Genomic DNA, 21648 nt, shown 5'->3' with positions numbered 1-21648 from the left:
TTTAGGGTTGGCTTGTGGGCTCTGATATAGATCGCCTCCCGAACTCCTCTCGTAAGCCAGTCTGGATCTCTATCCAAAATCCGTGCCTCCACATCGTGTTCTGGCCTATCTTTGTTGATGTGTCGAAACACTTCTGAAGAGGTACAGCTTGGTCTCTTATGTTCTAAAAAACGTGGCTTTAATGATCTTTCCGTTTCCGCAATGTATGTTTCATTACATTACTCTCCTCCACACACGATCTTATAATCAGAGCCACAGACTTCTTTCGGTTCCAGGCGATCCTTATGTTTACACCGGATTTCCTTGAGTTTTCTTGGTGGCTTGATGTATGTCTTAATGCCGTACGAACTCATCACTCTTTTGATTTCCTCTGTCGTGCCTTTCACGTAGGGGATGCCGACTGTTGTTCTTTCGGCGGACCCTCCTGGACCGGAGTTGAAATGCGCCCTGTTTTGATGGCTTGGGTTTTAATGCCTTGTTAAATGCCCATGTTGGATAGCCGCACTTATGTAAAGTTTTGTTGATATGTTGTTTTTCCTGACGCAGGTCTTCGAGGTCTGATGTTACACTGTCGGCTCTATGATGCAATGTGCGTACAACGGAGAGCTTGTGTTCTAATGGTTGGTTGGATTTGAAGGTCCTGGAAGCGATTGAGGTTACACACGAATTGCTAGTTTGTTGTGATGTCTTTGTGATAACGTTTTGAGCTTCTGGCATTCATCAGGAGGCAATCGATCTTAACAACATTCGAAGCAGAAACCAGTCCAGGGTTACGACTGATGTCACCAGACATAAGAAAGGTAGCATGTGAGTTGTTGTAGTAACAAACATGGCTCATTTTCATTACATGGTACAGTAATAAGAGTTGACTTAATAGCCAAAAACAGAAAAATAGCAACGGCTTTCACAAAGCGCTTGGAGTGACGACCTGATTCCCTTAACAATGCCAACAATCCATGCCCATCGGAGGAGCAATCGTTTTCGGGAAAACGGCAATAAAAATTGTAAGAATGAAATAAGGTAAAAGGAGTTCAAGACTAGCGGTACCTCCAAGACTACATGTCGTTCACCATTATGTCATTTTAGCCCGTGTGCATACTCAAACCTCAAAACGTACCACATGCAATACAAAATGACTACATTATCATATATATACAGAGCTGAATCTCAGTTGAAGTCAGTTAGGTGGAACTGAGGTGCCAACGAAAGGGATCTGTCTCATATGGTCTAGGGGCCCACTTTTCTCTTGTTCACTGTCTTGTCGGGGACAAGGTATCGGAAAGCAGCGCGAAACCCATCTCCAGCTGGCATAAGCAAACAACGGGCCGAAATCTCGTGGTGCATCGTCATGGTGCAACACTCCGGCAAAGTGTCCAGAGGTACCGCTGTGGGCTGTATTTTTCTCTCTTTTTCAGCCATTTTGATATTAAGGCTGGTAAGTTGCCCGAAGACATCGTAGGGAAAGAAGCGTTTCATTCATGTCCCTTGTCAAGTCCTTGTCAAATTATCGACGGGTATTGGTACTATTCATAGCTAATTCTGCACATTAAACAGTGAGGCGTGTTAGTCCAATCTACCACTAAAAACTAGACAAAATATGTACAATGCACTTGTAATGCCCTATTTTAATTACTGAAGTCGCGTATGGGGAAATATTGCGAAGGGGTTTATCTGATAAACTCCAAAAGCTACAGTATAGAGCTGCTAGAATTGAATTGTTACCCTTCTAGTTATGAGAACCATTCAAGTGATCTGATTGGGTGAACTTGGCTTGGAAAAGTTAGAATTGCAACACACAACACATTCTCGTCCCGAGACTGCCCACGGTTTTTGTTTTTTTCGTTTGTTCAATTACTGCACGATCGATCCGCTGGCCAAAAATTCTTAGGCTCTGGGAGCCAGGATGCACACACAACTCGACAGTACCTTACGCATGCGCACAGCCATACCACCCGAGCAGTAGGCATCAAATACCGAGCTCTTTCCATGTGCACACTGGTAGGTGATCAGAGGATTCCTAACCACCCCCCCATCCCCCCCCCCCCCCCCCCTCAAGCCCGGTCTCCTACACTCTCCAGTTTTCTGTTGGGCTGAGTAGAGTAGCCAGTACTTCAGTAGTGATAAAGTATAAAATTACATGAAGTTTCAGAATCTGCTGTGGAATTCAAGTCAGGTTAAAATTAGCCAGTAACGATGACGTAATATTATAAATTAGTTTACACTCGTGACCTGAAAAAGCTGATCGCCTAAACTGAAATTCGCTTTGCAAGCACATTCCTGAGAAACACGAAGCAGTGGTCGATGTTTTACAAGTTCTAAAGCAACAGTTGTCTGGTTGTACAGTAAAGATCGGCGGTTGCTTCAAAAAAGTACTGGTACGTACGAACATAATATTCAACTGTGGGTATGGGGTACAAATGTGCGATCTTTGAGGCTAATTTAGACCACGCGGATAAACTTCAGGCCACTGCATTTAATGGCTTCAGTCTGTGAAAATGAACACAGCTGCTTCGATTGGATTTGTATCACAAGATATATGAGGGTTATTCTTAGCTTTCAGTGAAAAATGTCTTGTGTCTTGGCGTGTGAACTTTTCAGACTTCCCCTCGCACGGAGTTTGATTCGCTGGAAAAGTCCCGAGTGAATTTAATTCGTAGTTTTGCGTACTCAGCTCCTTGTTCCCTTCGCGATCTGGTTCATTATGAGTAGCCAGGTTAGTAGCTAGTTAGTTATCGAAATTATCTTTTGCCTTTATGCTAAGCGAGTTCTTTAGAAATCTCTATGAAGGATTTGATGGAAACACGAAGACAGTTGTCAGTCTTCCGGGAAAGGTTTAAAGTCGAAGTAAAATACCATAAACCACTGTCGCTCAAAGCCAGTGAATCTCACCAAAATCTGCTTGACTGTAGTACTAATCTATTAATATCAGCCCATAGTTTATTTATGGCCATTTCTATTACACTAGTTCAATTAAACGTGTTCGCAATTTTGGAGAAAATTTAATGTTATTTTTAACACAGAACTAAACTATCTACGACAGTAAATTCTGTCTGCGTTGCAACTTTGTCAACTTATATACTAGTAAAGATATATATAGTCCGGGATTTGCCACGCGATTTTGCGTATCGAAAGCACGTAAATGGTGATAAATTATTCCTTCGCTGATCTTATCGTACATAGTGTACAAACGAATAATCATGCTTTCTGAATTCATGTCCTAGGTGCCAGAGATCAACGGAGTAACAAAGGTAAGTTCTGCGTTTGGGTTTTGTTGAAGTATTGTGTACTCGGCTGTAATTTATTTGTAGTTTGTTATCGATTAAAACCTCTATGGTTTTTGTAAGTGTAAATTTCATCCGAATAATCGAATTTTAGATCAGTTCTAAAGAGACGAAATTGTTTTCAAATAGCGTGCCATGTAAATAGCGTGACTTTTATTCGGTGTTCATTTCACGTCAGACGCAAGTGAATTTAAGTCACGAAAAAACAATTAAGTGCATCTGGCTTTGTTGTTCTCTTCAACTTTTAAAATACAAAGGAAAAAAAAAGAAACTTAACTCCTGTTGCAATGTGAAAGCAATATTATGTTGAATATAGCTGCCAGTGTTCCACCCCTCCCCCCATTTCCTGTCTTTCCTAGAAAATCCGGAAATTCTAAACAGCGACTTCCTCAACATTGTTTGCAATGAATGTTAGCGCAAGGGAGCGTAACGTATGTTAATGATCAATTGACAGAGGAATAAGTTTCTGTAGAAAATTGTTACTTTATCTTTATCTTAATTTCTAGCACGTTTAGTTATCACATTTTTACCGTTTTTGTAAAATGTTCTAGTGATCACAACACTCGATAAAAAGAGGCGTTCCATGGACACAAACATCAAAATATGCATTACTGTGAACAAAAAATACAAGAAAAAAACACATCACGAAGAGAAACCGTCTAGAAACTAACCACGGCACTTATAAGATATCGCTTTATGCTTAGCATAACTACACAGTCTACACTGTGCCGGTCAGTTAATAATGGGATATTAATGAGATAGTAGGGCGAAAAAAAAAATCGGCGAGCCGGGAGAGCGGAGCGCGGTATGTTTCTCGTCCCCTCTCCGAACTCGATTTTTGTCTTCGCTTTGTACCCCACTTGGGAGACTATTCACAGGCTAGTAGAATTCATGATATAAGAAGATTTCCATTAAAGACGAATGCTACAGAAATCACTAGTATCAATGATGTGGAAACTTGAAGTTTGATCTAACGCAGTTTTGATGGAGGGAAACTGAATCCGCCCACACAAGCACGCACATGAAGATAACGATTGGATAAGAAACTAAAGAAAACTGGGTCGTGGGGAGTAGAAACGAAAGTCTGGTTTTTCAAAAGAGTTGATAACTAAAGGTAAATTGGCCACCGTAAAGATATTACAGTGCTGATGGTTCGAGCATAAGCGCTCTGACAAACGTTCATGAAGATTATGATTAAGTGAGTTTCGAAACCAGCAATTTGCATATCCCGGGTTGGAGAAGGGGGAGGGGGGAGGGGGGCTCTCGTCTAAAAGGGGAGAAGAGCTGGGGACTGTCGCCGTCTCTTTTAGAGACGTAAACTATGGATTTTGATCTCAATTAGTCCCAGTTCAGAGGCTGAAATCCGGGAAGTACTTCCCTGTATAAGCTATATAGGTTTGTGCGGCGGCAAAGTGTATAGATTCTTTTAGCCGTTTTGGAATGAAAATGGGTACATGCATAGATTTTAGCGAGTTTTGTCTGAAAGTCTAAAAATGAGTATGGGTATTACAGCTACTAGGGACCAGTTCTGAGAATAGACATGAATTTTAATCCCAAATCTGGAAAAAGTTAGACGAAAATTCCAATTTTTGGTCTGAACTAGGGTCACAGTTTGGAGAAAAATTATCTGGAGATGCGGATTTGATTTAATCTGATTGCCTACTCAATTTCTTTTTAATTTATTTTCTCGTTTATTGTAATTATTCCTTTCTGTTTCCCGCAGTTTCACCTGCAATGGGGTACTCACCGGAGCAATTAAACTTCTTTCGACTCTGTTTCATTGCCTTCAACTTGCTTCCTGATTCCTTACGAAAGATCTTCAAACAAGAATGGGATTTCCTCTACAGTGCAACTGCGTATGGAAAATGGGAGGATACCGCGAAGAATGGAAAGGACTTCTACAAGACAGAAACTAAAAAAGGTAAGAAGACATCAATGAAAACTCAGTATCGGAATATCGTGCGGAATGGTAACACGGCCGAGTGGGACTGTACGTGTTTGTTCTCAGCGATACTTTACTCAAATGCCATTGGCTCTACTGTTGCACCAGCGGTCCGTAAAGCTGTTGATGATATTCGACAAGTTCGTAACGGTATTGCCCATATGACCAAGGCTGAACTTAGTGATGCCGAGTTCAACAAAGACGTAGGAACAGTGATAAATGCTCTTAATTCGTTAGGCCTTCTGGTTAAGGACATCGAAGACGTCAAGAACCAGACAAGCTTTCCAACTGATGAAGTAGAAAACTTTAAGAAGAAAGTCCATGATCTCCAAACTAACGTAGACAACGCAAAACATGACTTAAACCAAACAAAATCTGACTTGGACCAGAGGAACTCTGAATTGGACCAGACAAAATCTGACTTGGACCAGACAAAATCTCGCTTGGACCAGACCCAATCTGACTTGAAGTTAACGAAGAGCACACTAGTGAGTACACAAGTTGACCTGCAGTCCGCGAAAGAGGAAAACAGGACTCTAACACATGAAATAAACTCAAAGCTTGAGCCATTTTGCTTTCTCGCATTAAAACCTCCACACGAACTCATCAGACGTTCCAGTGATATTGAAAGAATATCAAACAAAATGCAGGAACTTCGCAGTGGTTCCAACGGAGCAGTTAGCACGATTTATCTGTCAGGAAATCCTGGATGTGGCAAAAGTCAACTTGCCCGTCAACTTGGATCCGAGTTCTTTTCAAAGAGATCAGATAATGCTGAAGACATGACGTTTGTTGCAACATTGAACGCAGAATGTATCGAGACACTTGCTGACTCTTACATCACCCTTGGTAGACACCTAGGAATTACAGAATATGCCTTGACTAACCTAGAAACCTCAAAAAGAGAAAAGCCAGGAGAAACCATTCAGCAGCTTATTCGCTTGATTTTGCCGCAGGTTCGAAAGTACTCCGATTGGCTGATAATAGCGGATAACATTATCGACTTGAGCTTAATCCGAAGTTTTCTACCTCAAATTCGCGACGAGGAATGGGGCCATGGACAAGTGTTAATCACTACACAAGATAGCTCTGCACTTCCCCGTAATGCACCACATATGTATCATGAATCATTCAGTAAAGGAATGCAGCCAGAAGACGCAATGAAGTTGTTGAAAAAAGTGTCCCAAATTTCTGACCGAGAACAAACAGTGGAAAATGTTGCCAAAGTCCTGGATCATCAACCACTGGCCTTAGCAGCTGCTGGTTATTACGTCCAAACTGTTTTAAAGAATGGCTCTCCAAAATATAGTTGGACAAACTACCTGGAAGGACTAACACATAGCCAACGCGAAGCGACTGAAAATGTTCTTGCGAAAGAGAGTTCAGCTTATTCAAAAACAATCAAGGAGGCAGTAGAAATGGCTTTGAAAAGAGCTATTGAAACTGATGATGTTCTTCATCACACATTTTCTTTCTTTGCGCTCTGTGCTTGTGATGTTCTCCCACTTGACGCCGTTGTAGAGTTCGTAAGAGGGCGCATAACAGACCAACCAGAGGAGTTAATTAAAGCAAAAATTTTGAAGTCTTCCTTAATTCTTGTCTCAGCTGATGAAGATGTTGAAGAAACCTTTTTAGGCTTGCATAACATTGTTCATACAGTCTTAAAACAAAACTCCATTTGCCAAAAGGAATCATCGGAGAAATGTCACAACATGGCCGACGCAGTCAAGGTTTTTAAATCCCTGCTTCGTGCAGAGAAGGAAAATTATGCATTGCTCAACAAATTAACGCATCATTGCAAATCTCTTCTTGAGCACATGATCACGTCTCGTTTTGTTTCACACGAAACGCCATTTGTAAACCTGCTGACCCCCTTCATAACTGATGACGAAGTTGTTGAATGGTTAGAGTTTTTGGCGCGTGCTTGTAACGATTTGTCTGACTTTTCGTTTGCAAAATACACTGTGGATTTGGCGTGTAGCTTACTGCAGAAGATAAACGATAATTTGCGAGAAGGAGCCTCACTTAAAGCTAGAATTTTAAGTTTGAGTGGATTAGTGTATTATGGCATTGGAAAACATAATCAAGCTAAAATGTTTTTTGAACAGGGCCTGTTGATTGAGAAAACGATTTTCGGCGAAGAGCATGCCTCCGTAGCAACAAGTTATGGTAACCTGGGAAATGTGTACTACAGCATTGGAGAATATAATCAGGCCAAAGAACTTTACGAGAAGGCGCTGATGATAGAGAAAAAGTTTTTCGGCGAAGAGCATGCCTCCGTAGCAACAAGTTATGGTTACCTGGGAAATGTGTACCACAGCATTGGAGAATATAATCAGGCCACAGTACTTCACGCGAAGGTGATGATGATTCGGAAAAAGATTTTCGGCGAAGAGCATGCCTCCGTAGCAACAAGTTTAGGTAACCTGGGAAATGTGTACTACAGCATTGGACAATATAATCAGGCCACAGTACTTCACGAGAAGGCGATGATGATTCGGAAAAAGATTTTCGGCGAAGAGCATGCCTCCGTAGCAACAAGTTATGGTAACCTGGGAAGTGTGTACTACAGCATTGGACAATACAATCAGGCCAAAGAACTTTACGAGAAGGCGCTGATGATTGAGAAAAAGATTTTCGGCGAAGTGCATGCCTCCGTAGCAACAAGTTATGGTAACTTGGGAAATGTGTACTACAGCATTGGAGAATATCATCAGGCCAAAGAACTTTACGAGAAGGCCCTAATGTTAAATGAAAAGATTTTCGGCGAAGAGCATGCCTCCGTAGCAACAAGTTATGGTAACCTGGGATGTATGTACTACAGCATTGGAAAATACAATCAGGCCAAAGAACTTTACGAGAAGGCGCTGATGATTCAGAAAACGATTTTCGGCGAAGAGCATACGCGCGTTGCAACACATTATGCTAATCTGGGAAATGTGTATCACAGCATTGGAAAATATAATCAGGCCAAAGGACTTTACGAGAAGGCGCTGATGATTGAGAAAAAGATTTTCGGCGAAGAGCATGCGCACGTGGCAACAAGTTATAGTAATCTGGGAAATGTGTATCACAGCATTGGAAAATATAATCAGGCCAAAGGACTTTACGAGAAGGCGCTGATGATTGAGAAAAAGATTTTCGGCGAAGAGCATGCGCACGTGGCAACAAGTTATAGTAATCTGGGAAATCTGTACTACAGCATTGGGGAATATAATCAAGCCAAAGAACTTTACGACAAGGCGTTGATGTTACAGAAAAAGATTTTCGGCGCAGAAAATGAGGACGTGGCACTAACTTATGATTATATGGGAAATGTGTACTACAGCATTGGAGAATATAATCAGGCCAAAGAACTTTACAAGAAGGCGTTAATGTTACAGAAAAAGGTTTTCGGCGAAGAGCATGCGCACGTGGCATCAAGTTATGGTAATCTGGGAAGTGTGTACGACAGCATTGGAGAATATAATCAGGCCAAAGAACTTCACGAGAAGGCCCTAATGTTAAATGAAAAGATTTTCGGCGAAGACCATGCCTCCGTTGCAACAAGTTATGGTAACCTAGGATGTGTTTACTACAAAATTGGAGAAAAAAGTCGGGCGAAGTTACTTCACGAAAAGGCGATGATGATTCGGAAAAAGATTTTAGCGGAGAACAACTTGTAGCTAGTAGTTACAGTAAGCTGGGAGATGTGTACAACAGCATTGGAGAATATTATCAGGCCAAAGACCTTTACGAGAAGGCGCTGATGATTCTGAAAAAGATTTTCCGCGAAAAAAAAAAAGTATCTTGAAATCTGCTTCCCTCGAAGAACGGTCACATCAGGCTACATGCATAATTACGTTCTTGTTTGATTGTGGTAGCTCTTCACCAAGTGATTTCTTGCATGCAACTGTCAGAACAAAGGTCTATTTGACTTCATGATTGTGTCTCCGGTTCGGGTAGTTCTTACGGAAAGCTTTCGTCCAAAGGAATCTTTAGTTTAAATAAGTCTGTATGTAGTATGTAATACTGCGTCTTTTAATAACTTTCACCTCTTGTCAGGTGGAAAACGAGGAGTGCGGAGTAGGGAGTGCGGAGTGTGGAAAATATATAAAAGAAAAAGATCTGAAAGATATAAAAATATATGTATGCGTAAAAAATTCTGTCTTACTTGGGTAGTCAATTCTTTATTAAGCTGTTGTTATCTGTAAGCAGAATATTAACCTCGCGCTAATGTTGTTGTTTTTCCTTGGCTAGTTGGCCCACAGGGCGCAGAGGAGTCAAATTTGTTTTAAATCAGTGTGCAAACCGATTTTGTTGATTTTTAAAAATCAGCAAGAACGTGATCTAACAAAGCGTCATGGGATCTTATTACGCGTCTGTTGAAAGATTAACCCCAAGCTGGCTATGACCGCCTGTGGGGAAACGATCGTCGCCCGAAGGGCGACGTCGGAAAAGCGAAGCTTTTACAGCGAGGCACGAAGTGCCGAGAGAAAAAAAGAGAGTAAGCCCACCGTAAGGTACGGTAATGGGCCCACAGTCATTGATGCATGCGGCTTGTGTGTTGGGGTTAATCTTTCAACAGACGCGTAATAAGATCCCATGACGCTTTGTTAGATCACGTTCCGTGCTGATTTTAATCAACAAAATCGATTTGCACCGGAGAATTTAGCTGCTCATTTACAACAAATTTGACTCCTCTGCGCCCTGTGGTTGGCCATGAAGATTAAAACAGCTGGCTGTTGTTATGTCTAAAGTCCGTATAATCTTTCCCCACCTACTTGTGTCGAGTTTTCACTAATGTTTCAAGTATTAACATTCCTACAATCAAGAACTGAGTCTGCAAAAGGGAGCCTTAGGGTATCTGTTCTACGGAACAGGATCCCCTTAGAGCTAAGGAAGCGGCCCAATTTAAATCATTTTAAGATTTCATTTAATGGGACCATTTAACTCAGTGGAAATTAACTTTGATAGTTTTATTGTATTCATCCTTTAGGTTAGGTAGTTAGGTAACTTAATGTATTTAAGGCTAAATTTACATGACTCCTAGGAAGACCATGTAACATGATACAAGTTTTTGTATAAACAATAAAGATTAATTGATTGATTGATTGATTGTTTGATTGATTGATTAATTGCTTTATTGATTGATTGATTGATTGATTGATTGATTGATTGATTGATTGATTGATTGATTGATTGATTGATTGATTGATTGATCGATCGATCGAGAAACAAAAGACCGGTGTGAGCTTGCACCGACATAACACTCACACCCTAAGTATACCGTATTTTCTCGATTAAAGGCCGGTATCGTTTAAACGCCGGGTCAAAACTGCCGATTTTTAAATAAACGCCGGGTGAGTTTATCGAGTCCCGGCGTCCAGGCGTTTATTAGGGGTCAAGGTCACAAGGACCGGTTACAAGTAAATAGTAACCTCTTGAATGGCACTGTTACGACATACCAAGTACGGTATGCTGTTTTGGTATTTTAATAACCGCTCAAAGGAAAAATACCGTCGTAACATAACTTGGATAGTTGCTGCACAGCGAGATAAGTGATACAAATCTTGATTGCAAGTGTCGTATGTACAGTGCCATAATACTGTAACTTCGGGTAATCCAGGGAAAAATCGTCCAGCACTGACAAACTGCCCCTCGGTTTCCGAGGATCGGTAATAATAAATCAACTTGGAAAATGGCTGAAAATCGCATATCATTAATAAACGCCGGACCCCGATTAAACGCCGGCCTCGAAAAACGCCGGGTCAAAATCTGCCGAATTTCAAATAATCGCCGGGGCGTTTAATCGAGAAAATACGGTATCTGTCACATAAAACTAAACCCCACCCACCTTTCCCTCCCCCGCCCCTACCTGGTTTTAACCCAACATAATGAAACAAACTCCTCTGAATGAAAGTCACACAACACATTCTCGTTCCGAGACTTCCCGTGGTTATTTTTCAATTACTACACGATCGAACCGCTGACCAAAAATCTTAGGCTCTGGGAGCAAAGATGTACACACAACTCGACAGTACCTTACGCATGCGCACACCATACCACACGACCAGTAGCCATCAAAATACCGAGGCGGGAGCTAAGCTCTTTCCATGTGCACACTGGCAGGTGACCAGGGGATTCCTAACCACCCCCCCCCCCCATCCCCACCCTTTAAGCCCCGGTCTCCTACACTCTCCTGTTTTCTGTTGGGCTGAGAAGACTAGCCAGTACTTGGGTAGTGATGAAGTATATATGAAGTTTCAGAATCGCACACAGAAATTCACTGGTCAGGTTAAAATTAGCCAGTAACGATGACGTAATATTATAAATTAGTTTACACTCGTGACCTGAAAAAGCTGATCGCCTAAACTGAAATTCGCTTTGCAAGCACATTTCTGAGAAACACGAAGCAGTGGTCGATGTTTTACAAGTTCTAAAGCAACATTTGTCTGGTTGTACGGTAAAGATCGGCGGTTGCTTTAAAAAAGCACTGGTACGTACGAACATAATATTCAGCTGTGGGTATGAGGTACAAATGTGCGATATTTGAGGCTGATTTAAGCCACGCGGATAAAGACGATAAACTTCAGGCCACTAATGGCTTTTATCTGCGAGAATGAACAAAGGTGCTTCGAGTGGATTTGTATCACAAGATATGTGAGGGTTATTCTTAGCTTTCAGTGAAAATGTCTTTGTGTCTTAATTGGCGTGTGAACTTTTCAGACTTCCCCTCACACGGAGTTTGACTCGCTGGAAAAGTCCCGAGTGAATTTATTCGTAGTTTTGCGCACTCAGCTCCTTGTTCCCGTCTCGATCTGGTTCATTATGAATAGCCAGGTTAGTAGCTAGTTAGACTTGTCTCCCGATAACTCGAACCGTCACTAACTCGAACCTCCCGCTAACTCAAACCAATTTTCCTTTCCTTTCAGGTCATCTTCTATATAATTTTAACCTTGACAACTCGAACTTCCGATAACTCGAACCTTTTTCAATTTCCCTTGAAGGTTCGAGTTATCGGGAGTCGACTGTAGTTATCGAAATTATCTTTTGCTTTTATGCTGAGCGATTTCTTTAGAAATCTCTTTGAAGAATTTTATGGAAACACGAAGATAGTTGTCAGTCCTCCGGGGAAATGTTTTGAAGATTTCTTGAATTCGACGTATAAAATTACACAAACCGCTGAGGTCCACTAGGTCAGTGAATTTCACGAGAATCTACTTGACTGTAGCAGCTAGTTTTAGTGTGAAGTTTCAGTCTAATTAGATCACGCCATGGTGATATTGAACTGTCAGTAGTTTATTAATGGCAAAGAAAATTTCATACAATAAAGAATTGAAAAATTGTCAAATACTTGTGAAAACATCTTGAATTTGCGAACGGGACTTTGGGCGTGATGCTCAACGAGTTTGCCTATAAATTCTAAAGGTCTCTGAAGAGTCTCTTGGCCGAGACGAAACGCCGCGTCAGACTAGCCACGAACATTTCACAAGTATTTGACAAAGAAAAGTTTCTCTTGTTAATGGCCATTTATCTTACACTATAGTTCATTTTAACTTGTCTGCAATTTTGGAGAAAATTGTTGTTATTTTTAACGCAGAACTAAGGTACTCACGACGGTAAATTTTGTCTGCGTTGCAGCTTTATCAACTTATATACTAGTAAGGCCCCGTTTATATGGAGAAAAGTTGTCCCGGGTAGAAGGGTCACCCGCCTACCCGAGCTACCCTGGGCGAGCCAACTTTTCCTACATTTCCTTACAAAACTTGGCGAACCGTTTACATGAGAAACAAAAAGTTGGCTCGGCTAGAAGGGTGACCCGCCTAGCCGGGTCACCCTTTTGCGATGGTAGGGTCACCCTCCTAGCCGGGCCAACTTTTCTCCATATAAACACTTTGGCTCGCCTAGCCGGGTCAACTCCGTCAAGGCGAGACAATCAGAGCATGCGTGAGCTCTGTTGTCATTGGGAATGTGCGAGTTCAATGCCACCGACTTCAACGCCGACAAAGTCAAATTATATGAAAAGGTATATAAATCATTTGGCGTTTAGTGTTATCAAGTTATGCCACAACAAACACTTGTATCTCAGTTTTGTGTGATTACGGACTTAACGACAGGCGAAATTCAACGCGAAAAGAACTTGAAATGTCACGCGGCTAGATTCAGTCAACCACGACTCGTTTAGCCTTCGCAAACCGATTTTGCCCGGGAAGTTTTAACTTCAGAACTGTTTAACTTGGTTTCAAAAACCATAGGAACCAGAATTTCTTGGGTATAAAAAGCCAACGTTTGTAAACTTACGAAAAACAACCGATCTGATTTGCAGACTTCGAGGCGGTTTTTTTTTTACGCATGTTTTCATGATCCGGCTCTAGACGGTCAGCTCTTGGCTCGGGCAAAAGGGTCAACTTTTTTCTCATATAAACGCTCGCTAAAGTTGACTCGGCTGGGAGGGTGACCCTCTTGCCCGGGACAACTTTTCTCCATATAAACGGGGCCTAAGTATCTGTAGCGCCAAGCTATGCCACGTGATCTTCCGTCGAAAACTCGTAAACGGCGATAATTTTTTTTCTTTGGTGATCTAATGTACAACGAATAATCCTGTTTCTGAATTTATGTTCTAATGCAAATTACTCGGTTGATGGCTGGCACTTAAGAAAGGTAGAGTTCTGCGTTTGGGAGCAGTGAATAGGGGCGGTTTGGGTCGTACCCAAACTCAGTTATGACAATCCATTGAAGAATACGGTTGAATTGAAATAGTTCCCAGCTCATTACCACCAATTTCATTTGTCATGCTTTTCAATTCTTCCAGTTTCTCCAAACAGTTGTCACGCCAATGCTGAAGTTGTCTCAAAGTAAGCGGCATTGTGTCTGCTGAAGCGTCAGCTTCACGAATTTTTCTAGAACTTGTATAAATTACACAGATTTTTCCACAAATTGTGGAAAACGTTGTGCACTCCACTGATTGGTTAATTTTTTTGTGAAACGCCACCTGTCTCTTTCAAATGTAAATTTATAAAAGTGGACGTTATTAATTATTAACAGCTAAGCCGTGTTGCTAAGGAGTTAGAAAAACGGGGATCTGCAGCTCACAAAACCATACCAAATTCTCTGTCAGGTTTTACTAGTTCAAAGTAAATTTATTCCACCAAGGCGTTGGACGGCGCCTCAACAAAGAAAAAACTGTTGCTCGCAGTGGCTTCTCTCCTGTTCGTATCGTACAGTCCGCTAGAGAAACCACTGCTCGCAGGATAATTTTGAAGCGAATTTATCGACCCGTGCGGAGCACGTTTGTTAAAAGGTTGGCAAAAATTGTTCGGAATACGAAGAATCGGAAAATTTGAATAGCATTTCAGTACAAATCCACAATCAAACCTGTAATTCTTTGTCAATGCATTCCTAGAAACACTCGTAAATTACCGAACATTACTGCGGCTTAAATGTGGATTTAAAATGTCCACTTGCTCGTCGTTAACTCTTGGATTTCCGCTGTTTAAACTGTTGAGTAATCCTTAGATGTTCTTCTTTTGATTTATTGTTTCGAAAAGGTGTGCTTTCTTTTCGAAAACACGAAATTCGCGTCTTGAATATTTACGCTTGAAGCGCGTGGGGCGCGCCATAATGGCTGAAATCCGATATGTCAGTACAAGAGACAACCTTTTTCTTTCTAGACCCCGCCTAAGACCTCAACATATACGGGTAGTCAATGAATTCTAATTATCCAGTCTTTCTTAAAGACAATTAGAACAATAAAGGACAAAAATATTACTTCTAGGGGAGGTGAGGGGCGAACGCGAAACGCGCGGAAAATCACGGGCGCTTCAGGGCGGCTCTGCCTGCATTAATGAGGGTTGATTGACTGTTCCAAAGGTTGCTTTGTGATTGGCCCGTTTAAGAACAACTAGTAAGAGAGGGATTATTAACAACAAGATATTTTAACAGAAAAAATCCTTAAAATGACATGGTGGGACATTTTTCTGCACTCCTAGTGACCAGCGGTCGACTTGCCCAAAAAATCAAAATATTACACTGCGGATTGCGTTGCTGCTGTCTTACTGACCAGCGACCGTGACAAACACTCACTCCCCTCCGCCTACGCATACGACGTAAGGGTGATAAGTATCGCGGGCTCAGGTTTACCGATATGACAGCGGACCGCTTTGGATCTTGGGTTCAGGTCACCTAAAAGATTTTAAAAAAGGAAAAAATTTGCCCTGACCAGGATTTGAACCGGGAATACTGTGGCCACAACAGAGTGTCCTAACCACTAGACCATCAAGGCAAAAGATGCTACATAGGAGCAGAAAGAAATAAACTTTACTGGATAAAAGCTAGTTTTTAGAGGCTACGATTGTACCCAGTGTTATAACGAAATAGAAATCAATGAAATAAAAGGGAAAAAAAAAAACAATTCCTAGGTTACAAGCGGGAACGTGTTGCTCACACCCAAGTGGTTGAGCGTCCCTGGGTTCTAAGAGCCATGCGGCAGTTTAACCTATCAATCAATCAATCAATCAATCAATCAATCAATCAATCAATCAATCAGCTTTATTGAAAAACGGTAAATGGCTCAGCAAGCTGGTTACCTATCAAATTCTTTACACTCGGGCGTGCAACACGTTCACAAGAGCGCGCGTTCCTCGTGTCCACGTCCAAACTGTTTTTGTTATTTTTAAATGCGTTTATTCACGGGCCTCATTTCTAAGTTGCATCGTCCACTTGGCCGATGTCTTCTTCTTCTTCTTCTTCTTCGTCGGGGACTTCAGGCCTCTTATAAAGCCTGTTTAACAAAAATTTTGGTTTGTCCACGGCTGAAGTACTTCATAGGTGTGTGCGGCGACAAAGCGTATAGATTTTTTTGGCCGTTTTGGACTTAAAATGGGTACATCTATAGATTTTAGCGATTTTTGTCGCATAGTCTGAAAATAGGTATGGGTATTACAGATACTAGGGACCAGGTCTGAAAATAGATATGACTTCTAATCCCAATTAATATAAATCTACTAGTGTTCCATCACGAATGCCGTTCTCTGATTGGCTAAGCTACTCGCTATCTATTCTGTGATAGATAGTGAGTAGCGGTTTTTATCAAAATGGCGGCCGCTTCGTCGCGTTTTCGAAGTTTCTGCGATGAGGATATAGATAATTTACTTGTTTAGTTTTGAACGACTAGTATATTTATACTAAAACAATTAGATTATTCGCTCTCGATTTCTATGCATGATAGCTGATTCAGGCTGCGCCCTCATCAGCTATCACGCGATAGAAATCGAGAGCGAATAATCTAGTTGTCAAATATTACAAAAAGGTACACGAAAATTCCAATGTGTTTTACTCTGAAATAGGGTCACAGTTTAGACAGAAAACATTATCTGGAGATGCGGATTTGATTTAATATGATTGACTACTCAATTTCTTTTTAATTTACCTTCTCGTTCATTGCAATTATTCCTTTTTGTTTCCCGCAGTTTCACCTGCAATGGCGGGGTACTCACCGGAGCAATTAAACTTCTTTCGACTCTGTTTCATTGCCTTCAACTTGCTTTCTGATTCCTTACGAAAGATCTTCAAACAAGAATGGGATTTCCTCTACAGTGCAACTGCGTATGGAAAATGGGAGGATACCGCGAAGAATGGAAAGGACTTCTACAAGACAGAAACTAAAAAAGGTAAGAAGACATCAATGAAAACTCAGTATCGGAATATCGTGCGGAATGGTAACACGGCCGAGTGGGACTGTACGTGTTTGTTCTCAGCGATACTATACTCAAATGCCATTGGCTCTACTGTTTCACCAGCGGTCCGTAAAGCTGTTGATGATATTCGACAAGTTCGTAACGGTATTGCCCATATGACCAAGGCTGAACTTAGTGATGCCGAGTTCAACAAAGACGTAGGAACAGTGATAAATGCTCTTAATTCGTTAGGCCTTCCGGTTAAGGACGTCGAAGACGTCAAGAACCAGACAAGCTTTCCAACTGATGAAGTAGAAAACTTTAAGAAGAAAGTCCATGATCTCCAAACTGAAGTGGACAAGGCAAAACATGACTTAAACCAAACAAAATCTGACTTGGACCAGAGAAACTCTGAATTGGACCAGACAAAATCTGACTTGGACCAAACAAAATCTCGCTTAGACCAGACCCAATCTGACTTGAAGTTAACAAAGAACACACTAGTGAGTACACAAGTTGATCTGCAGTCCGCGAAGGAAGAAAACAAGACTCTTACACATGAAATAAACTCAAAGCTTGAGCCATTTTGCTTCCTCGCATTAAAACTTCCACACGAACTCATCAGACGTTCCAGTGATATTGAAAGAATCTCAAACAAAATGCAGGAACTTCGCAGTGGTTCCAACGGAGCAGTTAGCACAATTTACTTGTCAGGAAATCCTGGATGTGGCAAAAGTCAACTTGCCCGTCAACTTGGATCCGAGTTCTTTTCAAAGAGATCAGATAATGCTGAAGACATGACGTTTGTTGCAACATTGAACGCAGAATGTATCGAGACACTTGCTGACTCTTACATCACCCTCGGTAAATACTTAGGAGTTACAGAGTATGCCTTGACTAACCTAGAAACCTCAAAAGGAGAAAAGCCAGGAGAAACCATTCAGCAGCTTATTCGCTTGATTTTGCCGCAGGTTAAAAAGTACGCCAATTGGCTGATAATAGCGGATAACGTTATCGACTTGACCTTAGTCCGCAGTTTTCTACCTCAAATTGGCGACGAGGAATGGGGCCATGGACAAGTGTTAATCACTACTCAAGATAGCTCTGCACTTCCCTGTGATGCACCACATGTGTACCATGAATCATTCAGTAAAGGAATGCAGCCAGAAGAAGCAGTGACTGAGTTGTTGGAAAAAGTGTCGCAAATTTCAGACCGAGAACAAACAGTGGAAAATATTGCCAAAGTCCTGGATCATCAACCACTGGCCTTAGCAGCTGCTGGTTATTACGTGCAAACTGTTGTAAAGAATGGTTCTCCAAAATATAGTTGGTCAAACTACCTGGAAGGACTAACTCACAGCCAACGAGAAGCGACTGAAAATGTTCTTGCGAAAGAGAGTTCAGCTTATTCAAAAACAATAAAGGAGGTAGTAGAAATGGCTTTGAAAAGAGCTATTGAAACTGATGACGTTCTTCATCAGGCATTTTCTTTCTTTGCGCTCTGTGCTTGCGATGTTCTCCCGCTTAACGCCGTTGTAGAGTTCGTAAAAGGGCGCATTACAGACCAACCAGAGGAGTTAACTAAAACAAAAATTTTGAAGTCTTCCTTAATTCTTGTCTCAGCTGATGAAGATGTTGAAGAAACCTTTTTACGCTTGCATAACATTGTTCATACAGTGTTAAAACAAAGCGCCATTTGTCAAATGGGATCACCGGAGAAATTTCACAACATGGCAGACGCCGTCAAGGTTTTTAAATCCCTGCTTCAAGCAGAGATGGAAAATTATGCATTGCTCAACAAATTAACGCATCATTGCAAATCTCTTCTTGAGCACATGATCACGTCTCGTTTTGTTTCACATGAAACGCAATTTGTAAACCTGCTGACACCCTTCATAACTGATGACGAAGTTGTTGAATGGTTAGGTTTTTTGGCGCGTGCTTGTAACGATTTGTCTGACTTTTCGTTTGCAAAATACACTGTGGATTTGGCGTGTAGCTTACTGCAGAAGACAAACGATAATTGGCGAGAAGGAGCCTCACTTAAAGCTAGAATTTTAAGTTTGAGTGGATCAGTGTATTATTATGGCATTGGAAAACATAATCAAGCTAAAGTGTTCATTGAAGAGGGGCTGATGATTGAGAAAACGATTTTCGGCGAAGAGCATGCCTCCGTAGCAACAAGTTATGGTAACCTGGGAAGTGTGTACAACAGCATTGGGGAATATAATCAGGCCAAAGAACTTTACGAGAAGGCGCTGATGATTGAGAAAAAGATTTTCGGCGAAGAGCATGCTTCCGTAGCAGCAAGTTATGGTAACATGGGAAATGTGTACTACCGCATGGAAGAATACACTCAGGCCACAAAACTTCACGAGAAGGCGATGATGATTCGGAAAAAGATTTTCGGCGAAGAGCATGCCTCCGTAGCAACAAGTTATGGTAACCTGGGAAATGTGTACCACAGCATTGGTGAATATAATCAGGCCACAGAACTTCACGAGAAGGCGCTGATGATTCGGAAAAAGATTTTCGGCGAAGAGCATGCCTCCGTAGCAACAAGTTATGGTAACCTGGGAAATGTGTACTACAGCATTGGAGAATATAATCAGGCCAAAGAACTTTACGAGAAGGCGCTGATGATTCTGAAAAAAATTTTCGGCGAAGAGCATGAGCACGTGGCAACATGTTATGGTAATCTGGGAAATGTCTACGACAGCATTGGAGAATGTAATCAGGCCAAAGAACTTCACGAGAAGGCGATGATGATTCTGAAAAAAATTTTCGGCGAAGAGCATAAGCACGTGGCAACATGTTATGGTAATCTGGGAAATGTCTACGACAGCATTGGAGAATGTAATCAGGCCAAAGAACTTCACGAGAAGGCGCTGATGATCGATAAAAAGATTTTTGGCGAAGAGCATGCCTCCGTGGCAACAAGTTATGGTAACCTGGGAAGTATGTACTACAGAATTGGAAAATACAATCAGGCCAAAGAATTTTACGAGAAGGCGCTGATGATTAAGAAAACGATTTTCGGCGGAGAGCATGCGCTCGTTGCAACAAGTTATGTTAATCTGGGAAATGTGTACTACAGCATTGGAGAATATAATCAGGCCAAAGAACTTTATGAGAAGACGCTGATGATTGAGGAAAATATTTTCGGCGAACAGCACGCACACGTGGCAACAAGTTATAGTAATCTGGGAAATGTGTACGATGGCATTGGAGAATATAATAAGGCCAAAGAACTTCACGAGAAGGCGCTGATGATTCAGAAAAAGATTTTCGGCGAAGAGCATGCGCACGTGGCAACAAGTTATTGTAATCTGGGAAATGTGTACTACAGAATTGGAGAATATAATCAGGCCAAAGAACTTTACGAGAAGGCGCTGATGATTCAGAAAAAGATTTTCGGCGGAGAGCATGCGCACGTGGCAACAAGTTATTGTAATCTGGGAAATGTGTACTACAGAATTGGAGAATATAATCAGGCCAAAGGACTTTACGAAAAGGCGATGGTGATTCTGAAAAGGGTTTTCGGCGAAGAGCATGCGCACATGGCAACAAGTTATTGTAATCTGGGAAATGTGTACTACAGAATTGGAGAATATAATCAGGCCAAAGAATTTAACGAGAAGGCGCTGATGATTCAGAAAAAGATTTTCGGCGCAGAGCATGCGCACGTGGCAACAAGTTATTGTAATCTGGGAAATGTGTACTACAGAATTGGAGAATATAATCAGGCCAAAGAACTTTACGAGAAGGCCCTAATGTTACAGAAAAAGATTTTCGATGAAGACCATGCCTCCGTTGCAACAAGTTATGGTAATCTGGGATGTGTTTACTACAAAATTGGAGAAGAAAGTCAGGCCAAGTTACTTCACGAAAAGGCGATAATTATTCGGAAAAAGATTTCGGCGAAGAACATCCCTCCGTAGACTTGTGGCTAGTAGTTATAGTAAGCTGGGAGATGTCTACAACAGCATTGGAGAATATAATCAGGCCAAAGAACTTCACAAGAAGGCGCTGGTGATTCTGAAAAAGATTTTCCGCGAAAAAAATGAGTATCTTGAAAACTGCTTTCCTCGAAGAACCGTCACAGGCCACAGGCATAATTATGTTCTTGTTTGATTGTGATATTTCACGGGCGCATTATTCCACGCTCTTCACTATGTGATTTCTTGCGTGCAACTATCAGAACAAAGGTCTATTTGATTTCATTATTGTGTCTCTAGTTTGGGTAGTTCTTACGGAAAGGTTTCTTCCAAAGGAATCTTCAGGTTAAATTTGTCTGTTTTTGTTCAGTCTGTAGTATGTGTTACTGCCCCTTTTAATAGCTTTCACCTCTGAACGATTTGCGTGTTTTACTGCTGTCGATCATAATTACAGCGACAACCGGCCGACCGAAAAAAATGGGCACGTGCTGAAACCAGGGAAGCCAGAAGGAAACCACTGAAACTATCGGGTGTCAGTAAAACGCGGGGCCGGGGTCGCGGTCGGGGTCTCTATTTTTTTTTTTAACATCACAGGTCATTTGTGGGTCAAATAAGGATTAAAGCCAATATAAAAAAGTTAAGTCTCTAAAGCTTACTAGCTTAGGATAGGTCATCGGTGACAACACTCGATGTAGTTCCGTATTCTGGCGGACATTAGTTCCGTGAATTGACTACCTTTTATTATTCTAAGAAACGAAATGAGGCAAAAAATACAAGGTACGAGACAATATATTTCCTTGAACTAACAAATTCTTGAACTAGAATGTGCA

The 21648-nt window shown here is 41.4% G+C and overlaps 2 pseudogenes across 1 annotated transcript; both read left to right on the top strand.

Moving 5' to 3' along the window:
* The first annotated feature begins 2233 nt into the window (after window positions 1-2233).
* On the top strand, window positions 2234-10308 carry LOC146481728 (uncharacterized; annotated as a pseudogene). Its single transcript, XR_014864297.1, has 3 exons — window positions 2234-2375; window positions 3222-3248; window positions 5005-10308. The product of XR_014864297.1 is annotated as an uncharacterized LOC146481728 (transcript).
* A 6370-nt stretch (window positions 10309-16678) lies between these two features.
* On the top strand, window positions 16679-21335 carry LOC146481727 (uncharacterized; annotated as a pseudogene).
* Window positions 21336-21648: the final 313 nt, after the last annotated feature.

The sequence above is a fragment of the Pavona decussata genome, unplaced genomic scaffold (assembly GCF_977016875.1).
Source record: "Pavona decussata unplaced genomic scaffold, jaPavDecu1.1 SCAFFOLD_48, whole genome shotgun sequence".
Lineage (NCBI taxonomy): Eukaryota > Metazoa > Cnidaria > Anthozoa > Scleractinia > Agariciidae > Pavona > Pavona decussata.
This window is presented reverse-complemented; position numbering and strand designations above follow the sequence as displayed.